Raw genomic sequence first — 16,304 nt, 5'->3', positions numbered from 1 at the left:
TCAGACATGGCTTTCTGGATTCCACTTATCCAGGTTGTTTTCGGTCTGCCCCTTTTCCTTCTTTCCGAGGGTTGTCGTTTCATTATTAGCTTTGGGAGTCGATGTTCCTCCATTCTTTGTACATGGCCATACCAACAAAGTTGTTTTTGTTGGACTTCTTCAATTATGTTTGTTTTTCTATTCATAATATCTCGCACCCGTTCATACGTTATATGTGAGAGTCCGGAGATGCAGGGCGATCATCGCCAGAAGTCCATTTCCAGTGCGAGCAACTTCTGTTCTGTTCGCTTATTCAGTTGCCAGGTTTCACATCTATATAGTACCACGCTTTTAAATATGCTATTATAAATCTGTCTATCTATTTTTCATTGCATATTAAGAGTTGAAGGAAGTTATATCGCTCACAGAAGAAAACTGTATATAAAAGATAACTTGTTTCCTTTTTAAATTTCTGCAAGTTCACCATCTCTATAATATGCTGTGTTTCTATTTTTCATTGCATTATAATAGTTAAATCAAGTTATATCGCTCACAGATGAAAACTGTATATAAAAGGTAACTTGTTTCCTGTTTTAATTTCTGCAAGTTCACCATCTCTATACTATTTAGGTTCTAAAATTTTATTTATTTCTAATAAGGTAAATCCATGGAATTTTTAAAATATGGCGAAACATCTTCATCTCAAAGACTCCCAGGCGTCGTAACAAGCTAATTTTCAACATTCAGGCTTCCATGCCATATATGCAGGGTGTAACAAAAATACAAGTCATAAATTAAATCACATATTCTGGGACCAAAACTAGTCCGAATGAACCTAACTTACCTTAGTACAAATATGCTTATAACAAAAGTTACAGCCCTTTGAAGTTATAAAATGAAAATCGATTTTTTCGAATATATCGAAAACTATTGGAGATTTTTTATTGAAAATGGACATGTGGCACTCTTATGGCAGAAACATCTTAAAGAAACATTATAGTGAAATTTGTGCACCCGATAAAAATTTTATGGGGATTTTGTTCCCTTAACTTTCCGATGACCAACCTTTTTTTGTTACACGGATGACCAAGGGGAGAAAAATGACCCCAGGTCAAAAATGTCAAAAATGACAATTAACAAAAAAAAATGAAGTTTTTTTTATGGCATGGACTTTATGTCATTCAGCCAGTCACACCATGAGTATTAGTGTCATGTGTAGTGTGTATGTTGAGTAAGTGTCTTGTTACTTTGCAAAGTCGACGTCATTAGCTTAAAACTACTTGGAATTACACATAATATACGGTATTTTACTACCGCTTCAGAATATATTTTTTATAAGTAAATATAGGGATTTTTTTTTATTTCAAAATATGAGGATATCTAGAATGATATTAAAGTCAAATAAAAAAATAATGAGTTAAAAATTGAAATTACTTTTGAGTTTATTAAAGAAAAACTTACGCTGGAGTCACAATTTCCCCCGCTTGGTCATCCGAAGGTTAAACACCTCAAAATGTTGTGTACGTCTCAATTAAATTATTATTGTGATAACATTAGTTAAATTCAATATTATTAAAACTTTTGCCTTTTAGTATTTTTTCGATAAGGCAGTTTTTATCGAGTTGAGGCTTATTTTTCAATATGTTTACATACAAATTTTATGGGGGTTTTGTTCTTTTAAAACTCCCAAATGTTTTTGTACGTAACAATTAAAATATTACTGCGGTAGCATTAGTTAAACACAGGTTTTTAAAACTTTGTGCCTCTTTGTATTTTTTCGAAAAGGCACCTTTTATCGAGATGTGGCTTCTTTTTTAATATGGTTCAAAATATCCCTAAAAATATAAATATCATAAATAAATTTTCATGTTATTACCAAGTCTCCATAATCGTACTTATAGGTCTGGATCCCGCGTATGAAAAAAAAGTTGATTAATAGCAAGCTAAAAATTTGTTAATAGCTTAAGGGTGTCTAGTCGGATAAACTTTGATATATGGGAACACTGGAACAGGGGCAGTTTTAATTGTGGAACAGGTTAAAAATTTGGAACGGTCACATCACGAAAACGGCTCATTTATTTTATCCGACAGAACAGACTTAAACTCTCCGAACAGAGATTAAACTCTAATGCAAAAAGCAGACTGCTGTTCATCACCTGTCATAATTCCTGTCATTTGACATATTCTACAGGTTCCACTCATTAAAACGTCCATTTGGTGATAAATAGCAGTCTGATTTTTGCATGAGAGTTTAATCTGTGTTCGAAGAGTTTCAGTTTGTTCTGTCGGACAAAATATATGTGCCGTTTTCGTGGTCTGACCGTTCCAAATTTTTAACCTGTTCCACAATTAAAAGTTCCCCTGTTCCAGTGTTCCCATATATCAAAGTTTGTCCGACTAGACACCCTTAAGCTATTAACAAATTTTCAGCTTGCTATTAATCAACTTTTTTTCATACGCGGGATCCAGACCTATTAACCATATACAAATATGTGGTGTATATGACAAATATTCGAAATATCTCGATAAAAACTGACTTTTCTAAAAAGTACTAACAGGAAAAAGTTTTGAAAACATTGTGTTTAACTAATGGTACTACAATAATAATTTAATTGGAACGTACACAACAGTTTGGGGGGTTTTGGGGGGTTTAAAGGAACCAAACCCCTAAAAAATTTTTATGGGGTGTCCAAATTTCACTATAATTTTTTCTTAAGATGCTACTACCATAAGAATGCCACATGACTATTTTCAAAAAAAAAAAGTCTCATCTCATCAACAGTTTTTGATATATTGGAAAAAATTCATTTTCATTTTGTAAATTCAAAGGATAGTAACTTTTTTTATGTGCACATTTGTACTAAGGTACGTTAGGTTCAATCGAATTATTTCTGGTCCCACAATATGTGATTAAATTTATGACCTGTATTTTTGTTACACCCTGTATATTAGAATACTAAGTATATCGCAATTTATTTTGCGGTATTATAGAGTTAGATCAAGATGTCGGTTATTGAAAAATTATCTCTTTTTTAAAACTACTTTTTTCGTCTGTTTCATTTGGTATGTACACACACGCACACTTCTAATGAAGATGTTCTCCAAATGATGAACTCAGAACTTCTGCTCATAAACGTCATAAAGAGGGTAAAACAGAATACTTTGGTCTTATCATTAGAGGTCTTATCATTACCTAAATACCATCTACTTCGCCTTATAGTAAAAGGAAAATTGGAGGGAAAGAGATGGATTGGTCCAAAGAAATTTTCATGGTCGCGTAACATTAGATAATGGTGTGGTTCCACAGTAGAAGTGTTGTTTTGCGCAGCAGCTAATAGAGAGAGGTTTCAGGAACTTGTAAACATGATGAACGCCAACGTCTGAATACAGACACGGCACCTGAAGAAAAAGAAGGTTGATATTTAACTTAAGACATATATACTTTTCATCTTCTCTCACTAGTTCTTGATGGCTTCTAGCAATTTCTTCAAACGTTTTCAATCTTCATCAAAAAATAACCATGGATCGATTTTTTTGCACTTAAATGTATAATCTTAATCTTTCTGATTCTAAGTTTCTACTCTAGCCTGTCACTCAAATTTCAACCTGATGATTCCTCTCCGACATTTTTGTCTGAACGCCTCTTAACCATGTCGATTTTGGTCTTTCCCTTTTGCTTCTTTCAATTGGTAGCCAATTTATTGTGTATTTCAGAAGTCAGGTATTATCCATTGTTTGGATAGTTAATAGTTTTTGAGTCTCTCACATTTTATCACATTTGGTTGTTGGGTATTTTTTCATTCTTGATTTTCTGGAAGATCTTTGTCAGAAGTTCATTTCTAAGAAAAATAGGCGATGTGTATGTTACTTTTAAATATTCATTTAAAGCGAAGGTGTTTTTTTTTCGCTAGATAAAATCTTTGGACCACAGTGTTTAATTTAGACATTTTATAATATTTTTCCCTCTTACTACCTTTTTTCTATTTGGTTGTTAATCCGACTATTGTGGTTAGTTATTGTACCGAAATAGGAGTACTCGTGATATAGGCCAGGAGCCGAAGCTTTTTACCTCGCAATTTTTACAGAATGGATCGATTTGCTTAAAATTTTGAGAATAAGTAGTAGATAGTCCAAGGATCAAAATCTATATGACTCCGAAAGGCGCTTTTACCAAGGGGTGGTTGCCACCCCATCTCGGTGGGTGGAAATTTTTTATTATATTTTGACCCCAAAAGTTGATAAAACATTTATTCTAAGCAAAAAATGTTCTATACATTTTTTTGATAAAATTAATAGTTTGCGATTTATTCGCTATTGAAAGTGTCAGCTTTGTATAGAAAAAATCAATGTTTTTCGAGATACTCATTTACGATTCACTCAAATTTTGCCGTAGAAAAAATTTTTTTATATCAAGATATTGGAAATTAAATAACCTACAATTTTATACTGAAACATTTTCTCGTATGCTAATCTTTCTAGTCTGAAGAAAATGGAATTTTTTACCAAACTACAAAAATTTTTTATTCGCTTTTAACTCTAGTTTTTTAAAAAATGATCATTGTAGGCAAGTTAAACTTCTGGAATCTATTAATATTGCATAAATAAATAAGAACAAATAAGGAGAATGACTAAAAACAGAGCTAACTTACATTATTATGCTTCCAATTGGATTTCTCCATTTTTTTGAGTTATTAGCAGAAAACCTATTAAAAACATTGATTTTTTCGATATTAAAGTAACACTTTCGATAGCAAATAAATCGAAAACTGTCAATTTTATCAAAAAAATTTATGAAACGTTTTTTGCTTAGAATGAACGTTTTTTTACCAACTTTTGTGATTAAAATATAATAAAAAATTTCCACCCACGAGATGGGGTGGCAACAACTCCCATAGTAAAAGCGCCTTTCGCCATCATATAGATTTTGATACTTGGACTATATACTATTTATTCTCAAATTTTCAAGAAAATCGATCCATTCTGTAAAAATTGGGAGGTTTTGTCCTGATCCTGATAAATGACAAATCTAATTAGGGGATGCATCCTGCCTACGCTAGCATTAGTTTATCTGCTTTTTCCATAAATATTATAGAGAAAACCATTGTCGTACCATCAGTCCATATCCAAACCTATCACACTGTGAGAATAGAGTGCCATGGATGACGAAAATCACGAACTCATAATGGGGAAAAGCCGAAGAAGAAGAAGAAAAAATATATGTACTTTTTACAAGCATTAATTACATGTTCTCATATAATATGACCAGGTTTCCTGTTGGGTTCCCAATCCACAGGGATTTAGGTTTTTACCGCTTCAGGTATAGTCACCATTCTTAGTGTTCTTAAACCCTTGCAGGCTTTGCAGGACCAACCTTTTATAGACCAGGGCGCATCTGTAAAAATATTAGTACATTTGGACGTTGAGAGGTGACTCAAATTTTTTTGCAGAAATGCTTGAAAATGACTCAAATAATAATATTTGAGTTATCCTCCCTCTCAAAAAGGCCCGGAACATTGTTTAAATAATCAAACTGTCAAAAAATTAAGGAAAAATTCGATTTTTTTTTTTCGTTTTTTGATTATAACTTTAAAAGTATTCATTTTCGAGAAAAGTTGTACTGACATAAAAGTTGAGTAATTAAATTTCCTACAACATATAATTGGTTAAAAATTTAAAGAATATTCACCCTTGTTGCAAAATAGCAATAATTGCGAAAAAACATACAACAACAAGTATTCGCATTTTACGTTTTTCATCCATTTATGCTAAATTTAGGACTTTCATATTTCACCCAGAAAAAATTTATGATACAGTAAAACAAAACTGTGAATTTCATTAAGATCGGTTAAATATATTTTGCAAAATAAATTTTGCAATCCAGCTTTCGTAAAAAAAATTATTTTTTTTCAAAATGTTACAGGTCTGAAAATAAAGCAGATAGCGAGTTGATTTTTTTTTTGCTTATAGAAGTGTACTGTACTTTTCATTTGCAACTTTGAAAAATTAAAATTGATTAACACCACGGCGTCAGGAATTTTTTTAAATAAACGTTAATTATTGTTGCTACGCGCAGGACAGCGTATAGTTTGCTCTGATTGGTCATTCCAATGACCTTTGATAATGATTGATACATTTTAATTTTTATTAAATTTCGATATAAATAAATAAATTTGTTTATTGCAAAATAAAAACATTGAAGATTGAAAGAAATTTTGGTGGAAATCATCTTGTGTGAATCGAACACCGCTGTCCTGCGCGTAGCACCAAAAATTATTGTTTATTTTAGAAATTTCCTGACGCCGTGGTAATTAATCTATTTTAATTTTGCAAATTGAAAATGAAAGGTACAGTACACTTCTATAAATAAAAAAAAATTCAACTTGCTATCTGCTTTATTTTCAGTCCTGTAACATTTTGAAAAAATTAATTTTTTTTGCGAAAGCTGGATTGCAAAATTTATTTTGCAAAATCTATTAAACCGATCTTAATGAAATTTACAGTGTTATTTTACTGTATCATAAAGTTTTTATGGGTGAAATATTAAGGTCCTAAGTGTAGCATAAATGGTTAAAAAACGTAAAATTCGAATACTTGTTTTTGTATGGTTTGTTCACAATTATTGCTATTTTGCAACTAGCGTGACTATTTTTTTAAATTTTTAACCAACTCTACATAGTGGGAAATTTAATTACTTAACTTTTATGTTAGTACAACTTTTCTCGGAAATGAACACTTTTAAAGTTATAATCAAAAAACGAAGAAAAAATCGAATTTTTCCTTAATTTTATGACATTTTAATTATTTAAACAATGTTCCGGACCTTTTTGAGAGGGAGGATAACTCAAATATTATTATTTGATTTATTTTCAAGCAATTTCTGCAAAAAAATTTGAGTCACCTCTCAACGTCCATCTCAAAACAGATGCGCCCTGGACTATTAGTAGAAACAGCGAGAACCAAGGAGAGTCAATAAATGTCCACACATAAATTAATCAAAAACTTGCTTCTTTATTTAAACCAATTTAAAAATATCATTTTTCTACGGCCGTGCTAAAAGATCCTCTTTCACGCACGCGTTTCGTTTCCGAAAGCTGCGCTTTCCCGCACGGCGTGCGTGACAGTAAATTTTCCCGCACGGCGTGCGGGATAGTAAAATACGTTGTAATATGGCATTATAATATATTATAATAAATGCAATAAACTAATATTTAGATATTATTTACTAATTTATTTCAAATTCATCTTATTGTGTTCATGTTTTAATGAAATTAGCGCGATTATTTCATTCATAGGAGATTCTGACCAATAGAAAGCTACAGAAATCTAAATTAAATCGATTATTTTTTAATGATTTTAACTTCCAATCGTATAGTAAGATATTTGATCACGTGCTTAATTCTGTCCAATCAGATTAAAATTATACTGAGAATTATCTACTCTAGAAAATTACCGATAGAATTTTTTTAAGTAGATTGTTTCTGTTTAATGGAAACCAGTTTCCTAGTTTTGAAAACTGTCACATTTAAGAAAATATCCATAATATACGCATTAAAAACTAATCTTACGAACATCACACGACAGTAAAAATAAATAAGAAAATAATGCTTCATTTTTACTCAAGTTTGTTGTCATTGGGCAATAGCCCCTCGAGCCTTGCGGGCTCTCGTGTCTATTGCCAGACAACAAATTTTCGAAAAATTGACGCATTATTTTCAATTTATTCTCACTCTGTTGCGATATTATACCCGATAATTTTTGATAATTTCCCGTCGTCAAGTATATTACGTCAGATGCCCTTCGTTGCTACGAAAAAATACATTCAGTGACATTAATGACAATTTAATGTTTTAAAAATTATAAAAGTGCTGACTTTCAACCGTCAAATTAATATTTATAACAACTGTTTATTTAATTGTACTAATTTGTTCTTACATAAATAAATTACAATAAAATTTTGGTTTTGAACAGTTTTATCCATGAAATAATCGCAACAAATTGCACTCGATCTCTAAAATTAATATAGAATTTTAGAGCTCTTGTGCAATTACTACTGATATTTCGATGAAATAAAATTATTTTGATATAATATTTAAAAGTCAGATCAGTAGACAATTACAATGGCTTTGAATCGTCGTCATGGAAACCATTATCGTCGTCCTGGTAACCCATTATATTGAAAGTTTGGTTTTGACAATATTGCCAAAGAATTAATTTATGTATTTTCACTTCTAAATAAAAATTGATAGGTCTCTATTTTTTGTGGCTTTTTTCCAAACGTACGGCCCTGGAAAAATTGTTCCTAACTCATGCGGAAAGTGTCTTCCCCGCACTCGACTGCTTGCCCGAACTCCGCTACCGCGTCGTTCGGGTCAAAGGCAGTCTCGTGCTTGAAAGTATCACTTTCCGCACTAGTTAGGAAAATAACTATTTTATATTTTTCCTAGACGTTAATTAAACAGTTAAAAGATACGAATTTATAATTTTTCCACCTGCCTCTACCGAAAGTATACTTTTCCGGACCTGATTGTAGGGAGCAAAGTTGTACTTTTCCTCCCTAGGGAGGAAAAGTAAATGTGACGTCATGGTATTTCATTCATAAAATATAACTTATTGACGCCCTGTACAATATCTATTTTCTATTACGTAAGTATCTATACATTTTAACGTTTATTTAAAAACACTCTGTATTTTGCAGAATGGTAAAAAACAGTAAATTGTTATTCTGATTTAACATAACATTTAACATTCTGATTTAATAATTTGACTTATATTTGACAGTTGACAGTTATATTATGCCTACTTGTTAGTTTTAGTTCTAATAAATTTTGTTGGTTAGTTACATAAATAAATTAAGTAAAATTGAAAAAATGACTTGTTATTTGAGGAAGGTGGAAAAATCATATGTATAAAATGGGAGTAAAGTGCCTTTTCCTCCCTTGAATGATAACTGCCCTCCGCTACGTGTCGGGCAGTAAACTTCATTCTCGGGAGGAAAACTAGCACTTTCCTCCCTTGTTATACAAATAGCTCTACCCGGAGTCTTCGGCTTCAGTGGAATTGGCATCATCGTAGGATACAGAAACATTTTTGCTTCTTGCTGTGCTTACCGCATACATACTTTCATTTTGAACAGGCTATGGTTGTTTTTGCCCACTTACTGGCTTTTTTTTTCTTTTATATTTTGCTAATTTGACACTTGAATGACATCGTCCCTTTCCATTTTGGGATGGTGTTGAAGGTATTCAAGGGGATTATTTATAGTCCACTGTTAGGTTTTTATAAAAGTATGAGGAAATGAAATAAATTATAGAAATGCTAATTATGCCATCTAATAGGGCAGTAGTACGCCGACAACTACTAATTATTTGAGATTTTTAGGAACAAAGGTATTAAGAAAATCGGTTGTAATGCAATTTTGTGGATACTTTTTAACCCTCCTTGTCCTTTTTAAGGTAAATTGTGTTTTAGCCATAAATTCTTTATCGTTGTCGGGCGCTTTAACCACTTGATCTTAATTAAAGTTAAAAATAGAAATAAAAAAGAATGTGTGTGTACTTTGTACGCACGTAAGAATTTCTACTTTTATTATTATGATTTTAACGAAATTAATATACCTTAAGCAGTTTATTTATATTTTATTTAAACATTAAACTAATTTTAGTCCTTACTACTTCTCAAAATTTTTTATATAAACAAAACAAAAAATTAAAAAAATAAAAGAATAAAAAACACACAAACACATTGATAAATGCCGCAAATGATTTCTGAACAATAATTGTTGGGAAAATGTTTAACTAAATACGTATTTTCTGAAAAAAATTTATATAATAATATACTTACAATCATAAAATATATAAAAAAATTAAAAAAGTAAGAGTTTGTATCGGGGATTAAACCCCGTACATTGGCGCGGTTAGTTTTAAAATTCAAGCATCTTTAGATTTTGGCTACGGAGATATAAATATGGATCATGTTGGAAGATAGAACAACTAAACGTTTTAAACTTTTGACAGTTCTGAATTTAACCAAATTAGTATGATTTTTGTGGAATTTAAATATTAAAATACAACAAAACATAGAGTAAGAAAACAATATTAGATGAATATTGGTAGAAATTTTGTTAGTAATCAAATTATGTAAATCAAAGCATTACATACTAGGTAGGTTTATTTTACATTTTCCAAATAGGTAGGTACCTATAATAACTATATATAATTTTTTATTACGATAGTGAAACATTTAGAATTACGTACCAGTTGCTTTTAAAAACTATTTAAAAAGTCACTATAATTTTAATCTTGCTTTTTTCTCTGCACTCACCAAAACAATAACTAATATACACAACATTTGTTTACTTATAACCGACAGATTAAACAATTATTGACAGTTCATTGTAATTACCCAATCAGAGCACGTTTAACGTTTCAGCTTCGCTCAGGACCAAAACTTTTGATGAATTCGTGTACATACTTCCAACGCACCTAAAGAAGTATAACTTCAAAAATTCACAGAATTATCACTCCACAGAGCCATTTTATAATGCAAAACAAGAGAGAATTAAATCAGGGTAATTTTAGAATTTCATAAATATAATCCAACTCGTACAGTATTTTTATAAAATCGACTAACTCACTTGTGGAAACAGGGTTTTGTACATTTTTGTTGTATATTTTTTATTACAGCTTTAACAAGAGTTGCAGATATAATGAATTGGTTTTATATGCTCACAACTCATCATTTCTCAAATGTATCCCCATTTTTTAACTGAATAACATGTCTGCTCGAACAATGTATACCATACACAATATCCGCATAAAAAAGTGAATAAATTTACTAGATTTTGAGTTGAGTGCATTGCTGTGTTTCTGGTAATTCTGTAATCGCATACAACTGTTGGAATGAAAGCGAGACAGGAATGTAAAAAGCTATAAGTGGGGATTGGTTGGTGTGTTTTATAAATATGTTTGTCAAGCACTTTAAGCGTTTACCTGCCTAACGATAATATATTTTATATTGGTAATAAAATATTTTTTTCTTTGACTCCTTTTATACAATTCTTATCTAGTATGGTATAACTAGACCCAAACCCAGACATCCAAAGTGAAAGTTATCCTCCAACACCAAATTGTTCTATATGGTTCACATAATGTTCAAAAAAAGTCACACCATTTTAAGCGTCGGGAGGGGAGAAATCGGTAAATTCGTAGTTTTTTAGGTTTTTCGTCAATATTTCTAAAACTATGCGGTTTAGCATAAACAACCTTCCATACAAAAATATTCTACAAGGAATTTTATAATATTATTACTGATGAAAGAAATTTTCTTTAACAGGATTGTGTTTTGTAAATAAAATTTCCTATTTCAGTGTCCGATGTTATGTTAGTGATAAGCCCTTGAAGGAACGTTAACCTCACCACCCAAAATCATCATCAATTGCCCAAATAATATAAAAAGTTTCGAAAACCTCCACTGTTCACCCTCTGTAACTCTGGAACCGTTGATTTTATAATAATTATGTATACGATATTTTTTGTATAAAATTTTATGTAGAACATTTTTTATAGAACATTGTTTACGCTAAAGCATAGTTTTAGAACTATTGACTAAAAACGTAAAAAAACTACTAATTTACCGACTCCTCCCCCATCTCCCCCCCCCCCCCCAAGCCGGACGCTCAAAATGGTGTAACTTTTTACTGAACAATATGTGGACCATATAGAACAATTTGGTGTTGGACGAGAACTTTTACGTTGGATGTCTGGGTTAGGCCTTTTTTTGGACCAATTATATTATACTACCTCTGTAACTTTGGAACCATTCATTTTAGAAGGATTATGCATGGGGCTTTTTTATTTCAAATTTAATGTAGAACATTTTTGTATGGAAGGTTGTTCATGCTAAACCGCATAGTTTTAGAAATATTGACGAAAAACCTAAAAAACTACGACGCTCAAAATGGTGTGACTTTTTTCTGAACATTATGTGGACCATAAAGAACGATTTGGGGTTGAAGGATAACTTTCACTTTGGATGTCTGGGTTATGGAATCTTTTGGATCAATTGTATCATACTAATTAACAATATGTTCAAAATAACTAACTTAAGTGTTAATAAGAGCCGTACTAACATATGGAGCAGAAACGTTGTAACTGACACACAAGGACCTTGGAGTGAAAAGTGAATTTTTTTAATTTTTCCTTTCGAAAGAAAAATCCTAAGAAGATATGGAGCAACAAAAGAGAAAGGTATTAGGTGCAGGCTTTGCATTATTTTGCAACTTTGAATTATTACATACATACATAATACATATATCACAAAGACTGTATAAAGAAACATAGGTGCAAATAAAGTTAGGAATAATATAAAAAAAAACCTACATTTCAATACATACATACGTAGATCAGGCTTTGAAAAGATGATAGTAGAAAATATGGAACAATGGGCATTCCAGTACGAGAGAATATATTACATTCACTACTTTTCGCCGATGACCAAGTCATTTTTGCACAAGACACAGAGGACACGGAAAACATAAGACATAAGACCAGGAAATTAAAGGAAGATTATGAGCTATCGAAACTCAAGATAAATAAATGTGAGACCGAATATTTATGCATTGGATCAAAGGTTGCAGGTTTGAACTCTTAAGTTTAAAAGAGAATACTGAAATCAAAGAACTAATAAACTAGAAGAAGACACTGAATGACTAAATTGAAAAACGAAAATAACTCTGGTAAGGACATTTACGAAAAATGCACGAAACAAAAATACCGTTGAGAACTGGAAAATGGAAGATAAATAGTGGAAGGTAAAAAAGACCTCCCATATTATTATAGTGGATAGTGAATAACAACAGCAATGAAAAAAAAAACCTCACTGATATGAGTTAAAAAATTAAAAAGAAGATTTAACAAAAAAATAATATGCTTCTCAAAAGAATTGTAGCATGATTTTTATGGTTTACCAAAAGAAATATGGCGCAGTATAAGAGGTCAAAGTGTGGGGGTAAAGGAATTAATAAAACCAAACACATTAAATGGATGTAGCTTTTGACTATCTGAAGAAGTAATATTCCGAAGAACAACAAATACCGTTGGAACCAAGTGTAAAGACACCAGAAATCATTATAAACAAAGAAGTTTACATAAGCTAGCATGGCGTCTAAAAAATACGTTAACATCCAAAGGACAGAAGAGAGACCGAATAGAGAGTTCCGAAATTACTAATTATTCGGTTTCGTATATTTTCATCACTATACATTACATTTTACAACGGTATAAACAAGTGGACATTAACAGAAAGAGTAATGGAATATGAATAATACGAGAACTAATAATAAGAAAAAACCAAGTTATTAAATCATATCATCAGATCAATTGAGAGGAAATGTCATCCAAAAACCAGCAAACGAGATCATCAAACTCATTACGAGAAGAAAATAAAGACAAGGATTACCGAGAAGAACATGATTTGATAACATGGAAAACCTCTAAAAATGAAGAACACCAATTTTCAGAAAGAGAAATACAGATATATTAAGTAATATACAGGGTGTAACAAAAATACAGGACATAAATTTTATGTGATTAAATGGGACCAAAAATAGTTCGATTGAACCTAACTTACCTTAGTACAAATGTGCACATAAAAAAAGTTACAGCCCTTTGAAATTACAAAATGAAAATCGATTTTTTCCAATATATCGAAAACTATTAGAGATCTTTAATTGAAAATAGACATGTGGCATTCTTATGGCAGTAATATCTTATGAAAAAATTATAATGAAATTTGGACACCCCATTAAAATTTTATGGGGGTTTTGTTCTTTTAAACCCCCCCAAACTTTTGTGTACGTTCCAATTTAATTATTATTGTAGTACCATCAGTTAAACATCATATTTTGAAAACTTTTTTGCCTCTTAGTACTTTTTCGAAAAGTCAGTTTTTATCGAGATATTTTGAATATTTTTTAAATCCACCACTTATTTGTATATGGCTAATTACGATTATGGAGACTTGGTAATAATATGAAAATTTATTTATGATTTACATTTTTAGGTATATTTTGAACCATATTAAAAAAGAAGTCGCATCTCGATAAAAAGCGCCTTCTCGAAAAAACACAAAGAGGCAAAAAAGTTTTAAAAACACTGTGTTTAATCAATGGTACCGCAGTAAAAGTTTAATTGGAAAATACACAAACATTTGGGGGGTTTAAAGGAACAAAACCCCCATAAAATTTTTATATAAACATATTAAAAAAGAAGCCGGAACTCGATAAAAACTGTCTTATCGAAAAAATATTAGGAGGCAAAAAAGTCTTAGAAATATTGAATTTAACTAATAGTACCACAATAATAATTTAATTGGAACGTACACAAAAGTTTGGGGGGTTTAAGGGAACAAAACCCTCATAAAATTTTTATGGGGTGCACAAATTTCACTATAACTATTTTTTAAGATGTTCCTGCCATAGGAATGCCACATGTCCATTTTCAATAAAAAATCTCTAATAGTTTTCGATATATTCGAAAAAATCGATTTTCATTTTGTAACTTCAAAGGGCTGTAACTTTTATTATGTGCATATTTGTACAAAGGTAAATTAGGTTCATTCGAACTATTTTTGGTCTCAGAATATGTCATTTAATTTATGACCTGTATTTTCGTTACACCCTGTATATTATTATATTGAAACGCGACGACGATCATGATGAAATGGTTATCTGTAGAATTAGGCAAATATGCAAATTGCATGTTTTGCATATTATGCATAAAAAATGCAAAAATTTGCAATTTTGCATATTTTTATATAAATGTGCATAGAGTGCATATAATTTGAAATTTTTGTTGTAACTATTATAGATATCTTTTTATATTCAGGTAACAAATAGCTTGGAAATCTCAATATTTGATTTTGTTTTATAATCTCTTGGTAGGTATTCAAATTTTTGGTATCGGAATGTACTAACTAATAACGGCTTTTACATTTTGTCACGTTTTGTCCTTGATACAAGGGTTCCAAAATCTGCCAGTTTATATCTCTAGGTAAATTTTTTTATTTTGTTGGTCCGTTTCTTTTGTTGTAAAATAAGCCGTGAACACATATCTTTGTAATTGTGAATAATTATTGTGCTTTGATAATGCCGAAAATATACAGTTCAGTGCCATTCATAAAATCAAACTATAGTTTTGGTCACAAAACCATTACCCAATTAGAATTTTATCATTTCATTATCAATTTCAATATCGAATTATCATTGTTAGACAGTACATTTTTAATAAAAGAATTTGAATCATTGTGTCATAACATTAAAAATACTACATACTGAAGAGCAAATTTTTCAAAAATTTAAAGCAACCATGGAAATAAATAGTGGTTACCAGGTTCTTTCTGAAGTGGTGCAATACTAGCTGCGACATTTTCCGAACCACTTAATTTAGAACCAATTATTATCGTAAATTTGAAAAAAAAATTGAAAATTTTGAACAGAATTTGATAATCTATTGTTATCATAATTCGAAATAATATAATTTATTTGTTAAAATACTTAAATATTTAATTACATAAGCTTGGTTTGTCAAATACATAGGTATATGTTAGTTAATACAACATGTGAAGATATTGAATATATTTTTGTAAATAAAAAATATGGTAAATATTGTTTTTATTACATGCATATGTTCTAGATAAATATACATATTTTTGCGTAAAACACTGCATATTTTTGCGCATATTTTATACTTTTTTATTTGCATATTTACCTAAGTCTAGTTATCTGCATTAATTTCATTTTTGGTTCTTATTATAAATAATAATTTAACTGTGCTAGGAATAGGTATTACTGTTATCAGCATTAACAATTCTTTTTATTTGGTTCTAATAGAAAACTATAACTCACTAAATTTGTCTTATAGTAGATAATGAGTCAATTTTCGTTTTACCAAAAATATTTTTAATTCAGTTTGTAGAGAAAACTTCTGACACCAAACACAAAATATAATGGACTATGAACTTAAAGTAAAGTAAAATTATAATTAGGCACATCTTAAGGGAAAAGGCGCAAAATGTCGCCTGTCAAAATAAACGCAGAATAAAAGATTACCTTACTTAGCGCCAAAAGTCCCTGAAAATTTCTATAATGTTTATTTTAATAATTTACAGGGGTGAAAATATAAGAGAAAATTGAGTGTGATTTTTAAATGCAAATATTTCATTCAAAAGAAACTTTTGTTTATTCTAAGGGACTTTTGACCCTCGGTAACAACGTAGACTTTCATTCTACGTCTATATTTTTCCAAACTATTCATAAGTTTTCTCAGGAT

This window comes from Diabrotica virgifera, chromosome 1 (assembly GCF_917563875.1).
Source record: "Diabrotica virgifera virgifera chromosome 1, PGI_DIABVI_V3a".
Taxonomy (NCBI): Eukaryota; Metazoa; Arthropoda; class Insecta; order Coleoptera; family Chrysomelidae; genus Diabrotica; species Diabrotica virgifera.
Note: the sequence above shows the minus strand (reverse complement) of the source record.